This window comes from Neodiprion virginianus, chromosome 1 (genome assembly GCF_021901495.1).
Source record: "Neodiprion virginianus isolate iyNeoVirg1 chromosome 1, iyNeoVirg1.1, whole genome shotgun sequence".
In the NCBI taxonomy this organism is placed as follows: domain Eukaryota; kingdom Metazoa; phylum Arthropoda; class Insecta; order Hymenoptera; family Diprionidae; genus Neodiprion; species Neodiprion virginianus.
Genome location: NC_060877.1, coordinates 4,801,519 through 4,826,372, shown reverse-complemented (window position 1 = coordinate 4,826,372; position 24,854 = coordinate 4,801,519). Strand labels below are relative to the sequence as shown.

General features: G+C 40.5%; 1 protein-coding gene and 1 non-coding gene across 2 annotated transcripts in view; both read left to right on the top strand.

Annotated features, from left to right (window-relative positions):
• LOC124309082 (sestrin-3) overlaps positions 1-24,854 on the top strand; it is a 109,404-nt gene that overhangs the window by 63,799 nt on the left and 20,751 nt on the right. The window lies entirely within an intron of this gene.
• Trnaa-agc (transfer RNA alanine (anticodon AGC)) lies at positions 11,363-11,435 on the top strand. The gene has a single exon. It is a non-coding gene; the product is annotated as a tRNA-Ala (tRNA).

Genomic DNA, 24,854 nt, shown 5'->3' with positions numbered 1-24,854 from the left:
GGATCAATGAATAATTATTCAACATTCTTCAGCCGCCTTGCACGAAACACACATACCAGTCGCCTCTACTTTCAACTTACAATCAGTCAATACGGGCACGGTCTTCTTTTCCTTTTCTTTTCTTATTCGTTCAATTTTCATCAACGATTTCCATTTCGCAGCTCGCGCATAGAAAATTAGGGCGAAAACCTTGTAACAGTTTCGATCCGCGTGAAAATAGAATTCGCGATGAATGTAACTAGGCGCCAAATCGATGTCAATTTCGCGTATCGCCTATATGCATTATACATCTGTGCAGCACGTTACTTACAAAACATTCGTACATCTGTCCAATGTAAGCTAAGTATTTTCTTACAACCGACAAGGAGCGGGGTTGGGGTATCGAATTTTAATTGCGAGGATTCCGAAAGTAAAAATATCGGAAATCCGAAACGAAGAAAGATCAAAGTGGTGAAATTTCATTGCGCCAGAAATTCACGAAACTGAAAATCTGATCACTTAAAATTTCGACGCTTCGGATATTGAAATTTTCTCATTTTCGCACCTTCGGAACTTTGATGTTTCCTCGATGTTTTATTTCTTTACTTTAAGTTTCACTACCAAAAAATTCGGAAATCCTGTAGCGTTGCATTACGTGCAGATATATAATAAATGTGTTTTCGCGTATACGTGTACGTATTACGAGCACATGCGCGTAATGTCGCTTAATTTATCCCGCGTCGATACACACATTATTGACACAGTGACTGACTGTTCTGGTATTACCGCCCATTATCGTTTCGGTATCGCCCATAAAACAACCGCCCAGGTAATAATGTACGCATAACACACGTAATTGACTTCTTGATACGAGACTTTTTGCCGACGCGAGGACTTCATTACCGAATTGTCGAAGTGTCGCCAACAGCTGCCGGGAAAAATTATCAAAGTTAACGACAAGTTGCACGAATTGGAAATCTCTCGACTGTGGTATAATGTATAACATGTATGCACTTACCTACGTAATACATTACTCTGTATTTGTTTCGGAAAATAAGCGCAAGGTATTTACATATGCCATGTACATATATATAAATATGTGTATGCATTTATAACGTTTGTCGCATTTTTTAAGCATTTAAAAATATTCGTATCTAATTAAAAAAGAAAAACTTTCACAAACCAACCGAATTAAACCTGTGGACTTTGAATGTTGACTCACTTTATGTACGCTAGTTAAACGTAATTCTTATATGTATATATATATACCTAAACACACACGTGAATTATTCCGCAATTGCGTTATCAGTCTCAAAGTCCTTCGGTATAATGATAGTAACAACGTAGAGTCCGTTCTTTGTCCCGAGAAAAGATTCGTAATCTCACGTTGCCGAGAGGTGTCATATAAGCATCGAGGAAAAATATAATTTCACGTTGTTTTTTCGTTCGCTTTTCAATCGGACGATACTCTGTTCAGAATTTTGAGAAATAAATTTACACGCCGTGTAGTCTGCGCATGTATATATTTGTACGCACGTAGACACGTCGTAGCTCACATATCGTTGTCGCGTATATATTTATACCGGGTAAATATGTCGAGGAAAGTAAAGCAAACGCAGACAAAGTACAATATAAGAAGACAGGGATCGTCAAAGGCACGTGCGGTCTGTAGGTACGAAACCACGCGATACTCGTAACGCCGAAATTCTTATCATCAAGTTTTTCGTCTAGTCAAATATCGGAACGAGGATAAGGATGTTCGCTGGTTCGAACGATCGTCATCGTCTACTCGAACCGCGAATACCGCAGAGTATGAGGTTCGTACCGGCGGCAGGTATCGGACGTCTCGCGATGAACTTGCGGAAGAAAAGATCGTCAGGCGTAATTTCTTCAGGCCGCAAACCGCGTTTAACGCTATCGCGGAATGCTTTTCGCTGGAAGTGATATGCAGGACTGCGGTTAGGCGAATGCTACGAATCCTCGACTCCCATCGTGCACGCCAATCGCGTTTAACCCGTTGGAATTTTACCGCAGGGTCGTAAGTCATCGTTTACTCACTCTCGACTGACTTTTCGATTCGCGATTAGCCTCTCCTTCTCTCTCTCTCTTTCTCCTTCTCTCTTTGCGTAGACAGCGTTTTAACGCGCTCGTCGATTTGTCAAGCGCGGTGAAAAACTGCCCGACGATTAGATGAAAGTCATTGTCAAAATTATACAAAGCGTGTATTACATGCGGTAGGATAAGAAAAGTATTCCTATCGAACAAGGTTAATTAACTATTTCGATGAAATTATTCTCGAATAATGTAGTATCTGCTAGATATTCCGACGTAATGTATCGTGCGCATAATCGACACTCAAACTCTCGCTACAAGCAGCGTGTGTAATTAAGCATATCACGAGAGAGAGAGAGAGAGAGAGAGAAAGAGAGAGAGAGAGAGCCTGATAACGAAATCTTTCGGAGAAAACAAAACTGCATTCGTCATTCCTCGCGTTGAATAAAACTAATTATGTATTGTACGTAAATGTTCCTTCTCGATTATTACATATTTATATATTATAAATACTAGGAATAAGCGTAATTTTTCGAAATTGACTCATGTCCGTTATTTTATCGACATTTTCGCAACAAAGAAAGGAATTTTGTTGCAAATGTTGTTTCAAACAGTTCTCGCGCATTTGGCTCGTAGCATTAGAAGAGTAGAGTTTCGAACCTCTGGTGAGCGAAACGATGAGGCGTTTCTATTCCTCTCCTAGCAGCCTCTCACCGGGAGTAACGAAAGACCAAAAAGGTCCTCGACTCTAGTCGTGCACATGGCCGAAGTTTGTATAGAGTGCAGGCAGGCAGGCGTGGTGTTTTGGCGGGGGAAAATGGCCCCGAAGATGCCCGGAGTGCAGGGTAAGAAACGAGTCGCGAACGTGCGTACGTCTGATGTATGCGGTGCAGGTCGCTTGCAATTATACGCTTGTCAAAAGCAGTGACGAAGAAAAGTATGGAACGCTTGGAACTTGATTTTCGAAGCCGAAAGGATATTTGCACCGCGCTTGCGTTTGGGGAGGGACGCCACGGTTTTCGGTGTTTCGTTACACCCAAGGGAAAAAAAGAGAAACAAACAAACTAAGCAGCACTGCTGAAGACCACCAATGCGGCAAATTTTTGGAAAATTTTACCACGTGCTATTTTTTAAATTTTCTTCTTTAACCTACAGCTGCGCAACTAAGGAATGTAACCAAGGAATATTATACCTACGCTACGTCTTTCTCTCTCTTTCTCTCTTCATCTTCGGCGTCCTCCTGCTCCTTGGCTGGACGACGACGGTATTAAGACAGTTGTGAGGAAGAGGGATACTCTGTACAAAGCTGTTCGTATAACCAGATCGCAGCTCGTCAGAGACAGGTATGAGTCGTTGCGCAATCGTGTCAAGGTTATCATCCCGCTGCTAAAAATAAATACTTCGTGTCAAAGTTTGGAGGGCTCAAAAACCAGAAATTAATGTGGCGGGAACTTGGGAATATCGGGATAACCAATTCCAACGAAGTTGGCTTGCCTCAGAAATAATCACTGGAAATCCTATGTAAACTTTTCGCTGAAACGTTTGAACGTAACGACATCAAAGTACCTCGGATCGGTTAGCTGGAATAACGTCGCATCTTGTACCTTTTGGAGACGGTTACTTTTATCTGAACACAGTTACTACGGAATGCTTTTTGCAGACTCTACTTACATCAAAATGAATGAACTTCAGATTTACTTGCACTGTTATCCGCACGAGCTTCCTCAGGTTGTGGAGGAAGTTAACGAGGACGTTGCAACGATCTCCGGCTGGTTGGTAAGGAAAATGCTCTTACTCGACACTTCCGAGACGAAAGCATTCACAATTAGCTGTGCTCGTTATCGCGGATTAATCCAGTCATCGATTGTTCCTCTAATTTGGGTCAGTCGTGACCGTTATTCCGTGCGTCACCCAGGTCAAAAACTTGGCGGTCGTAATTAACAATACATTAAATTGGTCTGAACTATCTCGCGAAGAGTGCGTTTCTAAGAAAGAAGTTATACCGAGTCGCTTACGTTCCTCGTTGGTAAACTCAATAATTCTACCTCGCTTTGACTATTGTTCATTAGTTTATTGTGATTTTACAGCGGGTTTAGAACTCAAGCTAAATCTGCGTAAATCTGAACATAGTAGCCCGTTTTAGCAAACGCTTGGCTGACTCCCTTTAGCGGATACACGCAAACACCTGTTGCGGACATTTATTTTTAATATTTTGTTTCTTCAATGTCTTAGCTACATTTCTGACGAATTAGTATTGTTGTCAGCATTACGCCAGTGGGCTACCAGAAGTAACGTAAAAGATTTGCTCGTTCCCTTGCATCGCACAGCTGTATTGAATAAATCGTTTCTGGTGTCTGCTTGTAACATGTGGAACTCCTTGCTCACCTCTACTCGGGAGTCATCTTCTCTAGATACCATCAAGTCAAAGTTGCGAATTTATCTAGACAGCCTGAGAAATTCTTACAGCTACATCGGAAGCACTCGTGCCTTACTTCCTATTTTTCCATAACCTCTATTTTCTACTTCGGAATTTGGTAGAGTAGTATGAGTTTGATAGCTTAAATTTCATAGACGGTAAGAATATATGTAGTACAAATTCATTATATATTTTGTTTATCCATTTTCTTTTTCATATACATATGTCACGGAGAGTATACCATTCATTGCGTACCGGAGTTGTCCTCAGGGGGTGCACCGCTCCGAGACATTCTTGAATAATGCCTTTAATGCTTTTCTCCCTCTTCGTCTCCTTCCCTCTCTTCCTTTTCCTCCTTCTTCTCTCTCTTTCTCCCTTTCTCTCTCAGCACTCCCCTTCGGTGGGTGTCGCCTTATGTTGAGGGTAGGACCCAGGGAGTTGCCGTACCTGATGTGGCGTCGTCTGTGTGGGCCCAGCTGGATTTGGTGGTCCCTCAAGGATCCGTCCTCGGTCCGCTCCTCTTCACCCTGTTCACGAACAACGTTTCCACGTCACTGCGACACTCTGACCACCCGATCTACGCGGACTACCTGCAAATCTATCTCCACTGTCCCCCGGATAGCCTCGATGAAGCAATTGCCAGGATTAGCGAGGATGCTCGGTCTGTTCTTCGTTGGTCTGCGAGTCGCGGTGTCCGTCGGAATGCCACCAAAACTCAGGCAATCATCTTCGGAAGCGTGCCTTACATCTCCTGGCTAGACTTGGCGTCACTTCCTCAAGTTCTCCTCGGCGGCGTTCCTGCTTCGTTTTCGGATTCGGTCCGTAATCTTGGAGTCATTCTCGCGGGCAAACTGACCTGGACCATCTCTAGTCGAGGTCACTCTGCGCTCCGTCAAGTCTCCGCTTCAAGGCAAATGCTCTCCAAATGACTGCGTAGATCGCTGGTTATGACCTTGATATCGCCGCTCGTGGACTGCCTGTATTGCTTCGTCGTCTTCAACGACTTCTCGGGTGTGCCGAACACGAAGCTCCAGTGAGCTGGGGTGGCTTCGAGTACCGGAATCGTCAAAACTACTTTCTCGTCACGCTTCTCCTCGTAACTATTGGACGAAATGGTCGTCCTGCTTATCTCCGGTCCTTCTTCATTGACCGCGACCCCGCTGCCCTTCACTTGGTAAGGCACGCTCGCAGTTATTTCGTTTTACCTGCTGTTCGGACAAAAGCTCTGGCACGGTTATTACAGGAGTTCTTCCCGTTGAACCGAAGGGTATGCGCACATTGCCCAGTTGAAGCGCGTCTTGCGCACAGGACTTTATTCTCTGCAAGCTAGTGCTCCGTGTAACTCATCGTCAGCGTTGCCCTGTCTGCTGTATGTGAATATTTTTATTTTGCTCTTATTTTTTTATATTTTTATATCTATCAATTTTATTTTTAAGTATCCGTCTGTTTTCTGTTCATCTCTACATTTGCCGATATTGCTTTGGTGATATATACGCAATCTTTCTCTCTCTCTCTCTCTTTCCTTCTTTCTTTCATTTTGCACGTGTCGGTGGCGAAAAGTTACATAAACTATACTTTTTCGCTGTCGCGATATGCACACGCTATATCCACACTTATGGAGTGTAGTATACGTGTGTGTACGGGTGCGGTGTGCAAGCGTGTGTGACCTACACGATTCATCATGAATATTGAATTGTTTACGCACAGCTTTTAGCGTTCGAATAAATTGAAATATTTTACGATTAGAGAAGCTCGTGTACAATCCGCGAATGTACATACCGTGCGTAGGATACACGCAGGCGTGCGGCATCCAAATTTCCGAAATCGGATTACTTTTGCAAAGTATAGATGACGTTTCGATCCATAAATAGTAACACAATCCGTGCATCAAAGCCTGGCAATACATTTCTACTTATCATTCGGTAATTAAGGATTTCACGATTGGCTAAATTACACTCCCAAGGTCTTCGGAAATAAATTCATACATATGTATATCAATCGTAGAAAATCGAACGTTTTTCAGAGAAATCACGTTACACGCTTTTACACAATCCGTTGCAGTTTAATCACTCCGACCGATTTGTATATCTAACCGAAGTGATAAATCGTATCGTGTAATTCGTTGGTAAGAAGATTCGAGATTGGTAATCGGCTCGAAAGGTGGAGATATATTTTCTCGAGTTCATTGTGCCGATTTGAGAACTGCGCACGTGCAGCAATTCCTTGTCTGCACAGGCATACGCACAAAAGAGTGGAAGCACGAAAAACCTGCCGGGAAAGTACCTACATTAATTTCTTTTATTTCCATCTCGTCTTTTTCCCCCATCTACTTCGTCTTATTCTAATACCCTCCTTACAAGCATTCGTCGCGTACAATACGGAACCGGATTCACGAACCAAGGATCACCGCGATATCTAGGTCACGGCACAAAGGTTTTATTTAAATGTTGTCGTCAGATGCGGCGAATTTGGTCATTCGGACAGCTAGCTTTATATATTATACCTGCTTCTTTATGCCTCATACCCGCCTTTCTCTCGCGTACCTTACCTGTATACCTTGTACGTACGTAGGTATGCCCCACCCTTTTCAAGGATCAGGACCGCGCGATCATCCGTAGGGGTTCCTATTTCTGCCTCCACGCACCGGCACGACGGACATTTTACTATTTTTATGCGTCATTGCGGTAACGGGTGGCTCGATCTTTCCTACCGGTTGGATCGAGCTTTCTAAGACTTGGTCTTAATGGCTACCCTGATCGATTTCGACGTTGACGCATGTATCCCGAAATATCGAAGTTCGCGTGTGTCAAACGGAAAAGACGACTAGACAGTCCCGTTCTATACGAAATTCTGAACAAAAACGCTCCAACACCTTTTCACGTTACGCAGAAATAACGAAATCGCGGTAGTGAAATCGTAAAACACGTTTATTTTTTCATATTTTTGAAAACGCACGCAGAGTCTGATCGTATCGAGTTTTCAGAATCGTAATGAAATGTGCAAGGTGAAATTCGTACGGATTGAACCAGATTCGACAAATACATCTTACAGTCAATTCATATCTCGCGAATTCGGCAGGTGGTTACCCGTATACTTGTTTTGGCGGTAGAAATATAATAACCGGAAACTCGTTTAAACCCGTAACTCTTCTTTCATCTCTACGTACCTTCAATCACGTGCATACGGAGAAATGTAGGAACATTTGTGAACGATTAATTTATCGGAGAACCAGATTTCCCTTGTGGCTGCTGTCGCCGATGCAGAGATAAGTGGTGCAATTTTTTTTTTCCTTATTTCTTTTTGCTCGCTTCTTCCTCCTCCTCCTCCTCCTTCTTCTTCTGCTTCCTACATAATCTTTCGTCTTCTTCGTTTATTTTCATTCTTTATGGTTTTGTTGCGTAATAACCCGCGTAAAAAAAAAAAAAAAGAAAAAAATGAGCAGCTGTTTGCCTGCAGGCACCGCGTTCGTTTCTCTTTCTGTGCAGTCGAACACTTTCTTGCTGCATTATGCGTCGCGTCTAGCAGAGCCGTACACCCGACACGCAACATGTACCAGTTCCTCCTCTTCCATGCCCATTGTTCCACGGGAGACATGCTCGACCGGGATATTCGACCTGCTGACCCATTTGTCGACGCTCCGTTTGTCCCTCATCCGTCCGTGTACACCTCTGTAACATACTTGTCGTAATGCCGTAACCATCGCTCTTATTGCGCGCGTTCTGCCCCGCGGACTCGCTTTTATTTAGAAAAAAAAAAAAAAAAAAAATGTCACCGTTTGACGTCCCACTCTGTATAATGTAACCAGATCTTCAACTGCAAACTCGACGTTGAAAAGTTCAACAACCGCGTATGTGAGAACGGATTACTTTCATACTCCATCCGGACGAAGCATCCTTTTTATTTATCTATTTATTTATTTATTTATTTTCATTTTTCTCTCCAAATACCATATCGTCATAGAGACATTTTTCCGTGCAGTGGAAATAATTGATGAACATGTTTCTGTTGTTAATCCGATCGAGTGCGTAAACGTCCGCAGGATACTTCCGGAATTAACTATGATTCGAGGCTGGATTCATTCGACATATTTCGGGAAAAGTGGTTGAAATTTATTATATAGGTATCGGTTGAAGAAACAGGCCGAGAGATATTTTCAGTTTTCGTTGCTATCGAGTACTTGATTATATGTATATGTACATAATATTTTATTTTTATTTTTTACGACAAACCGAAGAAACACGTCCCGCAATGTTCTCGGTTATAAAAAATGAAAACGAACTTCCCAAAGAATCTAATTAGATATTCATTTATTTTTCCTTATATCCGCGCAAGCAGCAAAATACCGGATCGCACCGATTGTGAGAGTGAAATCTTTTCTTCCTTTCGCATCTATGCGCTTCCACGTGTACAAGGACGATGATGTTAATAACTATGGTAATAATAATAATGGTAACAGGGTGGGTAAAAAAGAAGGGGCTGGTTATACGGGAAACGGGATCCATTGTCACCGTCGGACTGACATTTTTACGACGTGAATTTACTATTTTGGTTAAACAGAATTTTCGCCGGGCTGTAAAGACTCTCGACCAAATGTACGTGCCTGCTCAGGTATACCATACCTAACCTACACAGAAACCACGTCGCGGCTCAATCGGCGAAACCGACTCGTTTTACGACCGATAAAACGCCACGGTAACGCGCAACGACCCCGGGCTCTCTATTGTTTGCGTTTTTCCTCCTCATCTTCATCATTCGACTCGAGTCGACTAGTCCTGAAAAATTTTCGTGCGGGCCTTTCAAACCCCTGTTATTGACGGTGAGGGGGAAAGGAGGGGGGAAATATATGAAAAATGTTTCATGAAATTTGCTTCATATTGAATTTTCTTTTTATCGCATACACATGCACGCGTACGTCTCGACTCTCGTATACTCGAATTATTGGCACAATATTTTTTCATGGGCAGAGGTGATGAACGAAATAAAAAAAAAAAAAAAAGACGGATAAAACACAGAACAGGAAAATCCAGAGTCTGCATACAATTTTATACTATCGAGACGAGTTCTGGCGATTCTACGTTTTTTACATTCTATACATATTCCGACCTTTCTATGTTTTTTTTTACCTCTCCATGCTTCGACTTTCTACATTTTTGAATTTTATAAATGAAATTTTCGATTCTTTGAATAATCTATATTCTGATCCGTCTATTTCTTAATCTTTCTATATTTTCACCCCCACCGTTTATTCATTCTCGTCGTATCGTCCCTCTTTCGAGTCGTATATAGAATTCTTTTGACACTCGGTATAATTTCATACCGTAATCCCTCGTGATTTTCAACATTCGTCATGTACGAGTGGCGAATAGGCGCGTCTGTGAAATTATATAGTGTCAATCGATGCTCGTTCGATACGACCGAGACTTTCCTTCACACCCTTTCGTTCTCTTTGTTGCAATACCCCCGCGCTTTGCAAAACGTGGGAAACCGGTGCTAGATTTTATAACAGGTATCATTGAAAGGCGTACCTCGTACGTCGATTCGATGCAGTGGGGTAGACGAAACTTTTAATTAACGCCTTTGGGATTGTTTTCCTTTTTCTTTCTTTATCTTTCTTTTTTTTTTCGTTTACGTCGCGTCTTAGTTTTGCGCCTGGGTCGTCATCGTAGCGACTGTCGTTATAATCTTAGTTTTAGTATATTATTTATTCATTCACTTATTATTCTCTGTTTCCAAACTGTGTCGACTTATCTTTCGCGCTCGTTCCACTCTCCTACTTCCTTATCTATACAACATATCTCGTTATAGTCAAATTATTATACGCTCAAATATCCACTATTTATATACGCGAGACAAACAGAACTATCAACGATCATATTTTTCGGCTGCAGGCTGCTCGATTGTCTTCGAACGATTAATTTGTAATAACTGGGTAGGCGTACAATCAGAGCAACCGGTTTATTAATTTCTTTCCGCTGCCTTGTGTCGTCTCTTTTCATATCGCTAATTATTCCCTGCATTCTCATCGATTCTACTCCACTAATCGCAAGGTGACTAATAAACGGCGTGACACAGATTTGTCGCAACTCTCAATGAATCACTGCAGCTACAATTCACTTACCCCATATACCTTACCATATACATTACACGTACCTACACACGCATACGTATTGCTCCCGAAGAATCGGTACGCATCGTTTCAAGTTTGCGTAAATATAATTCATATCACTTTGTGACTCTTTGAAGAAATTGTACAGGAAAACGTTACATCCGCGCAAAGGTTAACAATTAGGTAACAAACGTGCGTCCTGTTGTTTTGCGATAATCGTACACAAATCGCAGCACTTATTCGCATGCTTGTATAATTATTTATGTGTACATTTTTGCTGTATTAATTTTTATTTATTTTATTACAACAAACACCAACGAAAAATCATTGTTCACGATCTATTTATCGACTGTTGAATCAGAGTTTCGAAACAACATACAAATTACAAGCTTCCGCACGCGACGGACGAGAAAACTATAATATGCGTAACCATTTGATTATTGCATAGTGCCGCTGCACCCTGGAGTGCAGAAACTAACTCGTGTATTTATAACCGCATATGAATAAATTATTGTATCGGCCTCGTGAGCGCGACTTACGTAATTCGATAATGTTATACCGTAACCTATATAAAATATTTCGAAATCGCAATCCCGATTTAGACGCATCGATGCAGAAATTATTCATTAGCGGTAAAGTTAATTCTTGAATCTTTCACCGCCTCGTAACAACGACCGTTTAGTATTATTAATACTAAAAATGGTGATAAAATTATTCCCAAGCTTCGTTAAAGTCCGAGTTTTCTTCTAAAAATTTTTCCGAGCAGTGAAAATTGATAAACCAGCAGTTTTCACAAGACCCGTAACACCGGGGGCGTAGCTCAGATGGTAGAGCGCTCGCTTAGCATGCGAGAGGTACCGGGATCGATACCCGGCGCCTCCAGTTTCACTTTTTTCATTTTCATTTCAATTAATCACGGGAATAGAATAGATTTGGCAAGAAGGAAAATCAAAAAAAAAAAAAAACAACTTAGAAAAATAAGAAAAAGTTGACAACAAAAGTGAAATGAAGAAATAATAAACGGAAATTACGAGGTCGGTGAAAAGAAAACCGTCCCGAGCTTGCGGCACGATAACGTACGTTATACGTATAGGTAAACGTCGAGAGACGTTGACCCGTGAGTCATTGGGTTAGTCGCATTGAGAATTCTCGTCGTATGTATATTTATACACATTTATACGGAGAATGCAGAGCTAGAGTGTATTATAAGGTACGCTTACGTATTTCCTATACCTATACGTGCATACCATGTGTCTATGAATATATACGACAATTTTATACACGCGTATGCAAACATACACGTGTTACATGTGTCATGAGACGTTGGCGCTTTATCGAACTAATTAAAATAAATTCAAATGACAAATTTGAAATGTAAATCACTGTATTCGCGTTTTCAATCCTGAGAAGCCCGCATTTTCCTATTCGATACATTTACCTCACCTCTTTTCCCCCCTTTTCCTCCCTACAACACAATAAGTTATACATTTTATATTATAATAATAGGTACCGCTCGGTATTTCACATCCGCACAGTAACGCGATTATATTTTTCCTTTTGTTTTATTCACGTACGTAACATACAACCACGCGGCAAGGAATTAGGCAATAATTTTTTCACCGGAAATTGCGGTTTCATTTCTACTATCTTCCGGAAACGTCGAAGAAACCCGCGGTCGCATAATGCAACGGTGCACTGCATGAATTGAATTTTATTTTCTTATTTCTTAGTCATACGTGTTATAAATGTTTTAGGCACCTGCCGAGTTTACTAATTGAAACAAACTTGTTGTCCGTTCGTATTTTCATACTTCCAACACGAGCTTGTATGTAGCTATACGTATATTTTCAGATTATTTTTCGGAGTGTAGATGATATTGCCGAGACAGAAACATTGTGGGGAAATGTTTTGAATTAAACTACGGAGACGATTTTTGATGTAATTTCTTCGTTTCAAGATACGTATATGAATTCAAAGAGGTACGTAAATTCGCAAAACCGATATCACAGAGATAAACTCGCTGCGTAGATTTGTTAATTAGGTATTTTTACAATTTATCTCGTACTTTTCAGTTTTTCACGTCTCCTTCGCTGTTTTCTTAATAAAAATGACACCGGATAAATTTTCATACATGAATAATAATATGAATAAGAATAATAGTAATAACTCAACTGCTCTGTTTCTTCCGTCATTATAAAACGTGTATATTAACAACGTGGAAAACCCTGAAATTTTCCTGGCTGTAAGTAATAGAAGTTTATAATACGCGTGTAGTGTGTGTATAGTTCAAATCGGTGATTATTATTGCATTCACTCGTCGAAAACATCGTATTATTGAATCCTGGCATAATTTACTTCGCTAATAACGAAGAAAAGAAAAATACCTAATACTATGAAACACACTGAAATCACCGGCAGTTTATTGTGACTAAATTTGCATACTTGCGCATGGTATAAATTACAGATAAAAATTTACCCTGCGCTTTTGTCAAAAGCACAAATATAACGCGGTGTCGTCAGGTCTAAAAATGACCAGAAATAATCGATTATTTTTCCTTACAACAGATTTTTGACTTCTAACACCCGCGAACGACGCAATACAATATCAATTTATGCGATTACAGTATCAATTGTTATCATTGTCTTATTTACCGAGTACCTATTCGACGTAACAAGTGAAAGATGAATGAATATTTTCACCCTATATTGAAAAAACTATTTTGAACGAAACTATAAAATATCAAAAAACTTTTCCGCCAACAAGACTCCGTACTGAAATTTACGAGATTTTGGTTTCAAATACGGAATGATCGATTAATCGATTAATTCTTAACCGATTCAATCGAGTCGTGTTCGATTATTTTTTTGGACTCGATCGATCGATGCGTCGATTATTTCTAGTTTAGCTTAGTGAAAAAAGGACGTTTTATAGGTTATTGCGGCAATTGCGCGGATCAACAACACGTTGCGTGCCTATGAATTATAACACGGAGAGTGAGTGCACGGCGTGGCTCGAGGAGAGCTTTTACCGATCGTTGAACCCGCCGGTTCTAATACTAACCTAGGCTAACACCGCGGCACGACGTTGCCGGGAATACAAAATAGCGCACGAAATTACCGAGTCTCTTCGTCGGACTCGCCCTGCTTTCGGGCTACATTCCGCGTGGAAAATTAATAAAACGCGTACCGCATGCCGGACGAGTCGCGATGATTTCGCCCTCCGAATAAGGGAGAGGAAACTTGGAGGCAGCCGCGGGGTGAAATCGGTTCACAAATTTCGTCATTCGGTTTAGAGCCATTTTTTTTTTTTTTTTACCTCTTTAATTGACGGATTTTTGTCTTTTCGTGTGTTTTTTTTTTTTTTTGTTGCACTATTTATATAATCGAGCGAACGACGATTAGCTGGGTAATTGATCGCTTGGCAGGCGGTGAAATTTTTTTACACCGAAACCCGTAAAACCTACGTATCGTTATTTATTACCACGAGTATCTATCGCCGTACAAATTTTTAACCGAGTAAATAATTCACGAGATCAGCCATTTGTCGACACTATATAATTTTTATCTCTAGAGCTATAATTCTTTAATTTGTCGACTCTCACATTCCCAACGCGATGGTATGTATCTGGTGCTACTTCTACTTCTGCCGCTACTTGGAAATGTTGGAAAAATAATACGAAAAATTGATATCGCTCTGTTGTCATATCGTTTTTGAAAAGCATTCGCCGAAAAGACGGTACGTAACGATCAGTCCCATGAATTTCTTTAACCGATACACAGTAGTTGTAAATTTTCAATTTAACGATAAATTAACGAACGACAAAATTTGTACGTTTTCGTTATTGTATAAACAATATGCAATGGATCATATTTCTTCGTTGACCTCGTTTTAGAAAAAAAAAGAAAAAAAAGGAAAGAAAAGAAAAGAAAAACCTAAAATTTATCGACAATATTTCTCTCGGATTAAATTGTCACATTTTTATATTCATTTATTTATATGTACGTATTAATTCGTTCGTTTCGTCGTGGATGATTGTAAGAAAGAACAAAAAAAAAAACAACATCGAGAAGGCGAAAACTTATCTCAACTCCGATGAATCAAACCTCGCGACAAAACCGACCGATATAAATTTTGTACAAAGAATATGACACTTGTACAACACAGCTGATCAAAAAATAAAACAATTTTTTTTTTATCGTTGCTCTGATTTTTTTCCAAGAATTTTCGTCTTTCAGAACGTAGAACTTACAAATAAAATCAAGATTATATTAGATTTGCTCTAGTTTTTATGTTATTGTAGTATAGCAGGTGACGTTTCTTACGTAATCATGATCTTGTTTGTAAATTCTTTGTTCTCAAACAGAAAAATTTCTCGAAAAAATCAGAGCAATACCGAAATTATTTCTTTTTTTCTTCATTAACTTCAGATATCACGTGTCTCCCGAAATAAAAAAAATAAAGATATACCCATTCGCATTTTCCTTACACCGAATGCACGCATGCACTCGCCGAGTGTCTCTCTTCGAGTATATAAAGCGTTGCGCAAGTAGTCGTCGTACCTTATCTACGAGTGTAAGGTATAACAAGGTACTTAATTGAACAGGTTGCAAGATTGTCTGCACAGGCGCGTACTCTCTTATGCGTTACCCCCTACTTTTTGATTCCCAGTTTTTTTTCCCGTCTGCTTACGATTGTGCATCGCGCGATATTGTGGAATTCCTTTTGCGATAAATTGGAAAAATTGTTGTACTACGATAAATTTTTGTACTCGGTTTGAAAATCCTTGGATTCGAAGCTCGTTGTACGTCGTACCTACTCGAGTTGTTCGATTAGAATAAAAACCGTTGTCGTCTCAAACACGTCTCGTGTAGTGTAAACCTTCTCCGAAATGAGGATGTTTCTCTCCGCGCGATTTCCAACGTCACCGCCACACGCGTTGGGCATGCGAGATGAAAGAAATCAACGCATTGCGTGAGACGCCGAGTATCCTGCGTTTAGGAGGTAAGGGAACATGACGAAAGATCGTTGATTGAATAACGACTCATCAACGAGATCGAATCTACATGTTTTTATCTCGCGTCAATTCTCCGTTCACCTGCTTCCGAATTACAAAAATAAATAAATAAATGAATAAATGAATAAATAAATGAATAAATAAATAAATAAATAAAAAGTCAAAGAAAGAAAGTGAAACCCCAACGCGTAGACTTTTTTTGGGACGTTTTACTCCGATCGTCTTGGCTTTCCTCATACGATACGTATGATGCAAGAACGCCGAGGTGTTTGCACTCTGTCTCCATATCGAGGATATAAAACTTTTACTGCCGGGTATTTGCGTGCATGCACGCACGTGTGAGGAACACATCGAGCAAGCGGACAGTGGGCAGTGTCACTTGCAGGCGGTGAGAGATACTCGCGTGTCTGGTTGTGAATTTTAAGGTATTTGCGAGGAAGAACGCAACCCAAGGACTACGATAAATATAAAAATATGCCCCCTGTATTTGTCGAGTAAAAATTCGCAATGTGACGCAAGAAGATGATACGTTTTCTCATGCCGTGGGCATTGTAATATCACGTACAATATCTATACGCATTGAATATCGTAGGTGGCACGTATAACGGCGTCGTCAAGCGCTCGACGACAGACGACGAATGACGGACGTCGAACCGAAAGTGACGATTGAAGAGAGAGAGAGAGAGAGAGAGAGAGAGAGAGAGAGAGATTGAAAAAGAAAAAGAGAAACTTGGCTCCTCGACAGACGGCGGGCGAAAAAATAGTCTATGGGGAAAAGTTGAAAAGAAAAAAAATTGCAATTCGAGTTAGAAACGCAGTGCGGAAGACTCGCGGGAAGAAGAAACAACGAATGCGATGTGGAATATAACCTGTAGAGAGAAGTTGGATGTCGGAAGATAATTGTAGGCAAAAATCGAAAAACATCGCCTTATTGTCTAGGAAGGTTTTATTTCGGGAGGTAGGTGCGAAAGGTGTGGGTAAATATTGGATCTAAAATTATAATCGGCACGTGCGAATAGTCGAGTGGAATATTTCGGTGATTATGTATGACGTGAGTTTACTTAATTTAAGCACGTATATATACATATATATATATATACACACGCAATAGTATACATAGTAGTAAAAACGGTTATGCACAGACGATATTTGGCTAGCGAGTTTTAACCTATATTGTACGCCTCTCACAACGATCTTATTATACACACGTATTTATACGATAATCGTCGTATAAGCATGTCGAAAATTGCCGTATTACTTTATTATCACAGTCAGTATCGCCTTATCATCCGCATTATTAGCGAACGCGCGGTAAGTGCGCGTGTAATTTTTTTCTTCTCACCCTCGTCCCTCGGCTTCATTACACAGTCATGTTTATGTATGATAAAAGAAAATAAGAGGTAAAAATTAAAATCCGTTTACTTGCCGATTTAAATAATGTTGCATAAATAATACGTAATTATTACAAGAGAATAATCGATGGTATTTTATATCGCACGTATACCCACCTGTGCGTAGATAGTGCAGAATAAATTGGATCTTGTCTATAATTACAGCGCCTATTTACCTCGGTCCTACGTTCAGGGTGCTATTAATAATCGTCAGCCAGGTGCCTAAATTCGCTGTTCGCGGTGCAAGTGCCGACGGGCCGCATCCATCCGGTCTTTTAAACTCGCATTGTGTCACCCGACTGCCACCGGGTTACTCGAGGTCGATATTTTTAACTCCGGTAATAAGACTGTTGCTAAGGTATCAGCTGGTCGTAGAAGCTGAGACCTCCTTCTATCGCAGGGCCCCCTTAATGACCCAGGGCCGTGCCGAAAACTCGGGGCGCTGACAATTTTCGGGGAGGAAATTGAAAATGAAAAATAATAAATAAACAAAAACTCCGCAGCTCTAGCGACGTTCGTTAAAACATTGACCATTGTTCGTCGTGTGTCTGATTCGCGATTCGATGCGAAATGGAGAAGAGTTATTTATATTTATACGCGGATAAATGTAAAACTTGTACGTACACTCGACGTGTAACGTGTGTATAAATCGTGTCTACGTACGTTGTGTTAAAAATAAAGATCTCGATTATCGCTTCTCGACAAATCGACGACGCGGTTGTTATTCGACGCGGTGGCTGCGATTCAAGAAAAGCATTCGTCTATCTGTATTGTATAGCCGTACGTAGGCGTGTGCACGCTGCACAACGATCGAGTGCAATTTTATTCTTATAATTAAATACGTGATTGACGATGTTGATACGTCAGAATTCGATATTCATAATTCCGATCATTTCTTCCTCTCACTTTGCTTCTGCAAAGTTTAATCGACTCTGCATTGCGTGTATTTCACATTCGACATTTTTAACACAGTACCGCATGATGCAGCTGCATCGGACACGTCATTATACGCGTTACGAACAAAGTCTCGTCATTAATAAGGAAATTTTTACAAATGCTGAGCATACATTTGTGGGTGTGTGTGCCTGTGCGCGCAAAGTGTCGCAAGTTATAGGAAATTTAACAAATATCGCGTTACGTATGATTGTTTTATTTATCTGATTTTCACGAGAGAGGGAGTAGGATAAAAAAAACCACTTTCGGGAGATTATTCACCTAATACGTTTCGTTTCCGTTCTATGAATTTTTTATTACACTCCAAGCACAACGGACTTCCGTATTTCGTATCCTATATATATATAGGATTTTCCTTCGTCTTCAGTTGCGTCAGCTGTTCTATAATTCAACAAAAAGTCCGTTTCTTCTATCGTCGCGCTGTTTTTAAAAATTTTTTGTTCCGTACAATTCGCTCTCTGCATCGCCAAGCTAATTCATCGTTTAATTAACGTTTTTCCCATTTCTATATACCTATATTATCATATTTACCGGTACAGTCGCGAAAGAGATTTTCGCATCGATACTTGATTATACGCGAATGATACAGTAATTGAATCGTCGTCGTACGAACAATTTCATAATTGTAACGTAGCAAGAAAATGAAAGAAAGGAAAAACACCAACAGCATTATATAACAATTAATTATTTATCGTACGTATGGTATGACAAACGATTTATGATGCTTGTAATATATATCATATACATACATACATATATATATATATATATATACATGCGCAGTAACAATGCACTGTACTCTAGTAAAAGGATTCTGGCATAGAATCTTCCCTGCAGGGTCACGTACACGTAACACATAAACCAATATGTACATACATCATATGCATTCAATTAGAAATATTTATATCTGACGACTTTCGTCACTCATGCGCTCTCTGCCCGAGGATAGACTTTCTTTGTCAATACATCAGTCGAAGATGAAGGAAAACGGGAAAGAGAATAAGAAAAATTAGACCGCGATTTACTCTTTGATAACGATTGAAGGACAAGTACGCGACGAATTGAGCCTGTGAATATCGAAAAAAAAACTCCAGGCTTCCGCAAATCGATTTCCCGATACACGGTATTACAATAACGGTACAAAGGAAATGAGGAAATCTGTGAAATTGCAGGAGGAGGGGAGGGGTGGGGGTTAGTGGTCGGTAGGCACGGCCCTGGCCTCGCCTCCCCCTCCACCTCGGCGAGAGTGGTTATCCCCTCCATCGCACCACCGGCGTCCAGATGAGCCTCGAGAACCGGCGTCGCCTGCTAGCCGGCGTTCAGTTGTTTCAGTTAGCAACCGGCGTTCGAAGAGCGAGGGTGTCGACGGTCGGTAAAACGATACGCGGAACGAAAAGAAGCCGGGTAAAGGACTAAAAATCAGCGTTGCCTACCGTCGTTGTTGTTGTCGTCGTCGTCGTCGTCGTCGTTACATGTATTTCAGTGAAACAAGGACGCGTGATTGTTGTTTTGTGTTTCGGAGGAGATAACATACGTACTGTAATAAAGAAATGAACTATCGACGTCCCCTCTGATACATATGTATATATATTTTTATATATATATACGCTAGTTGTTCGTCTCTTGTAATATTTCTACGCTTCCGCCTCCCTTGTTTGCAATATTATTCTTGTTACCACTGTTTGTCAGTTTTTAACACCGAGGGAGAAAATAATGACCGGCTTAACTTGATCAAATCCTCGTTGAACGTCTGATCCGAGGTTCGAGTAGATTTTGTCGGGCAAACAGTTTCTTCTTCTTCATCTTCTTCGTCATCTTCAAGCTTCGGTACGTTTCGTTAGATACGGCGGATAATCGTTGTCGTTTTAATATCCCGTACCACCAATCGGCTTTGTGATATGAATCATCGTTTTATACCAGTTATCGTATACGGAAGTGAAAAATTTCGGACGCATCTTTGTTGATGTAAAAAGGCAGAGAGACGTAGAGAGAGGGATAATCGCCGAACTTGCGTACAACATTCGTCCGCGGACGTACTTTGTGCCATTTTTCCAAGCAATATATCAAAATTCCTGTGGCCGAGGGACTCGCAGGCAATCCGGAAACGGAGACGGGGACGATTGACGTCGGAGCTGCCGCTGCGAACAACATGGGTCAAATTGGAAATGACGTGAGTCCTTCTTCTTACAGCCTCCGACTTGCCGCGATTTAAACGCGCGTATTAATTCGTGTCGCAAGTCTTTTTCTTTCTTTCCCTTCGCATTCGCGTGTCGTTTGGCTAAACATCTCGCGCGACAATGCTCTGTAATGTACTTAAAAGAAGACGCGATTCTCGTCGTCAAGCTTGAGAAAGCTAGCCGAGAAGCTCTCGAGTTCTTTGCCTTCTCGGCTTTATTGTTAGGTTCAATTGGTTTTGCGTGCGCGAGAATTTGTGTTGCGCTTGGGCCGACGACGCTCCGTCTTGCTTGCGTTTTTCCCCCTCGATATTCTTCTTCTTCTTTTTCTTTTTCTTCTCCTTCTTCTCCTTCTTCTTCTTCTCCTCCTTCTCCTTCTTCTCCTTCTTTTTCTTTTTCTTTTTCTTTTTCTTTTTCTTCTTCTTCTTCTTCTCCTCCTTCTTCTTCTCCTTCTTCTTCTTCTCCTTCTTCTCCTTCTTCTCCTTCTTCTTCTTTTTCTTTTTCTTTTTCTTTTTCTTTGTCTTCTTCTTCTTCTCCTCCTTCTCCTCCTTCTTCTCCTTCTTCTCCTTCTTCTCCTTCTTCTCCTTCTCCTCCTTCTTCTCCTCCTTCTTCTTCTTCTTCTTCTTCTTTTTCTTTTTCTTTTTCTTCTTCTTCTTCTTCGAGTCCTCGGGGACAGTTCGACGCCTTGGCACAACTCTGTCCATCTTAATATCTCATCCCACGTACCGAGGGTTCAAGAGACCGTAAGGCTGAGTCCGTTTCTCAAAGATCGTACGTATGATACTTGTACCTACCCGACTTGCATACTTGTGCCGTAACATCATGTGTTTTTAATCGTAAAGAGAAAGAAGCTGCGAGTAACGTATCGGCAATTTTTCCCTCACGTGCCGCGCGTAGAGAAAAAAAAAAGAGAAAAAAAACCGGCCTGACAAACGAGAATCAATCGATCGATAGATCCTATCATACCGCTTCTTTCTCGAGACCTCGACTTACAAAATAATCTTACGTAGACAGCGTGTATCAAATGTATAAATGTGAGAACAGCCAGCCAGTCAGTCATATCGTTCGTACATTGATCGGTATTACAGGTAAAAACGCGCGCATGCTTCTCGATTTTATTTCCCTTCTCTTTCCTTATCATTCTCTCTCTCTCTCTCTCTCTCTCTCTCTCTCTCTCTCTCTCTCTCTCTCTCTCTCTCGTAAAGTTTACATTGTTATGTTATCATTATTTCCGATTCGTCTTTTCTTTCGCCGTCAACTTTTCTCTATGACGCGTAGAACTCTAAAACCGGTTTTGCGAAGGGCCGATAAACGAGCCCGAGGAAAGGGCGGGCGAGATGGGGGAGGGAGGGAAGCGATAAAGCTGAGAGAAAGAGAGGAAAAAAACCGTAATAAACAAACAAAGAAGCGGCGAGAGTCTCTCTCTCTCTCCCTCTCTCTTTCTCTCTTTCTTTCTCTCTTGTGTACTCGTGTTATTCCAGTCGGGTCGTAGCTCTCTTGGATCCGTGGATTGGATCGGATGGATCTCGGAAAATCGTGGGCAGTCCCTTTTATTGCTACGTGCGTGCTTCTCCTTTCTTTTGTCCCATTTTTTTTTCTGTTTTTTTTCTGAATTATTTATGGCTCGACTCGTTGTTGCTGTTGCGTGGACTGTTGCGTAATTATTGTTGTTGTTATTATTGTATTATTGTCTGCCCAGCCAGAGTAAATAGGCGTATACCTCATATAATCACGCATATAATCTGACATAACGAGGTTTAATTTGGCGATTTACGACGCGCGCCTCTTGACGTCCTACAACTGGGATACACACGCCATTCGACGAGAGAGAGAGAAAGAGAGAGAGGGAGAGAGAGAAGGAGAGAAGCCGAAGGTTTTTCCGGTTTCATTTACATTTGACATACATATGGCGAAAGCGTTATGATGACAATTTGCATAAAGATGATATTATCGGCATCTAGCCGACAACGCGTTGCACATGGCGGCGGATAGATGTTATACATAATACATGATGTATGTTTGTAGGCATGTTTGTAATAAACCGCTGCCCAGCTATGCGCGTATTTGCATCCTTCGGAAAACACGCGACTCTAAGAAAGGGTTCGATAAAAATTTGGCGAATTAGATTTTGCCCCTTTTGCACACGCGGTGTAATAACGCGTACGTACGTGTACGATTACGATATCGTGGATAAACACGTGCCGGTGAAAAAAAAAAGACGGAAAAACTGGGAGATACGGAAGCGAAGGCAACAGAAAATTAAAAGTCAGATGTCCTTATTTTGTCGGTCATGTATCCTGTTTATGAATATTCATCTGTAGCAATGCAATTCCGTAGATGCTGTTGCAGAACGCAGAACCAATCTTGCGTTTACGTACACATGTATCCTCAAAAGGCACCTCAGCTGTAAAAACTTGGCGCCTGGTACATTAAAGTGGAAACTATCGAGAAAAGTTTACTTTCCAAATTGGAAACGACCAAAATGACGATGTACCGTGTCCCGATAAGTATCGGTATCGAAACCTTTGCCTGCAAATAATATGGAAATCGGAATACTTAGCGCCAAGTTAGTATCAGATCACCGAGTTAGATTTTCGTGAGCATACACGACGATGCATGTAAGAAAGCTAAGTTATTCGTTACGATTTCTGCGTTCCAACATTTTCGACATCGTAGATATGTAAATCGGTGTAAATGCTATTTAACGGTTGCTTTATCATCGGTTCATCACATTTTCGAACGTGGCTTTGACTTTCCCCGTCGCTCGGTCCGTTGTTAGTTGACATCGTACGTCACACGCCTGATGAATTTCTTACGAAATTAACTTACGTACGAACCGCACCGCCAAGTTATCGTAACTAGACCAATTATACCTCTCTGTTAATTTTTTTTTTTCAAAAGATATTTCTTTACTTTTTACATATTTTTCTTCCAACGTACAACGTACGCCTTTGCCTATGAGACTAGGCCCGCGATGTATTACCGCTAAATATAAATATATATATAAATATTATATACAAACAACATGGCCACCTTGGTAATCGGCTCCTATGATAAAATTATACGAGCGAGAGCGGTGATATTATATTATGCATTATTAGGTATACATGCATATGCGGGCTTGACAGTGTGCAAGTATATTTATCGCCTAGGCTCTCACGGTGAACAAAGTTTTGAATATTTAAAACTCGTCCGTGGCGCCAGGCTAGATTATAGCCTCTTTAGCTTCCCTTCCGAGCAGTCTGATCGCGCATTATACACGGTGCAGCGACTACGAAACAGTTTTACGGATTCTTGACTACCCGACACACGGACACGCGAGCACTGGGTGTGTATATCAATTTCAAACTATCTCCGCTTCCAGCTCACTTCATGGTTCTTGTTTTTTTTTATTTATTTATTTATTTATTTTTTTTTATTTTTCGCTTTCGTTTTACACCGAAAATGGATAGCAAAAACTGTGTATAGAAATAATTTCGAATATTTTTCTTTCAAGCAATAAATATCATTTTTTTCATTGCCAACGAAAAGAAAAAACAAAAAGAAATAAAAAACGATAATAGTAATTGATTCGTATATTATACGTTTCATCAGATTCGATTCAGCGCGATGAATATATATATATATATATATATTATATATATTCGTTAAGGTAACGATCATCATAGTCGGGTCTGTAAATTTTGTTTGGCCTTTCGATAAAACTTGACGAAGCATTAGATTTCTTGGTTTGAATTTTATTTTTTCTTATTTCACCTGTCACATAATTTTCGAGTCAATTCCCGACCGTTTGCAATCGAGTAATTACAGCGTGTAAGTAAATTGAAAGAGAAAAAATATATAAAAAATAAATAAAACCACGTATGTACATTAAAAATTTATCTAGTGATAAAAATATAATAACGAAGTAATTAACTTCCGTCATTACGGCAATGGGATATCACATGTTGACTACCTACACGGTCGTAATGATTTCTTGAATCTCTTTTGCAGCGGACAAATAACATGTATTTAAAATAAAATTACATCAATTAATATGCGTGCGGTTGTAGGTACCAACGTATATTCGGTATCCGTTGAGCATCACGACAAATTATCTTTCCGATCAGTTTCCGTGATTCGCTCCGGGGAAAAATATCTCGTCGTCGCCTATGCTTATTCCCGTTTGGAGAAAGTTATTGTTTATGACATTTGTTTGTTAACGAACGAAGGGAAAGGTTGTTACGTGCGGCCGATCGCGCCGATTCCGTGCATGTTATCCTCAATTCTTCCCATCTTAGTAATTCTCACTAATTTATCAACTCCCATTTCATTATTCGTGTCCAGTGTAAAGAAGTGTTTCCCATTCATGCACAAATATCTGTGCATGATATATTTCGAAGTTGTATACGACGCGTTAGAAAACGAGCCAATGCCCTGTCACGCGTTATGGCATCTACGTACTACATAGATATCTAGGTGTGTGTGTGTGTGTGTCTATTATACATATATACACACATATATGTATGTATGTACAAAATACATGTATAACTACTGGATGGTAACAGGATTATCGATTGTTTGCGAACATGTGATATCGGCATTGATCGACGTCAGTTTGACGAGGGGATCGTGAATATGTATACATCCAGGCATGCATACATGACTACTTGTAGCTATGTCGAAGGCATATACTAGCTTATTTTCGGTGACGCACAAAGGGATTTGATAATAATAATAATGATGACGATGATATCGAAGCGAATGGTTATACATGCGCACGGGGTG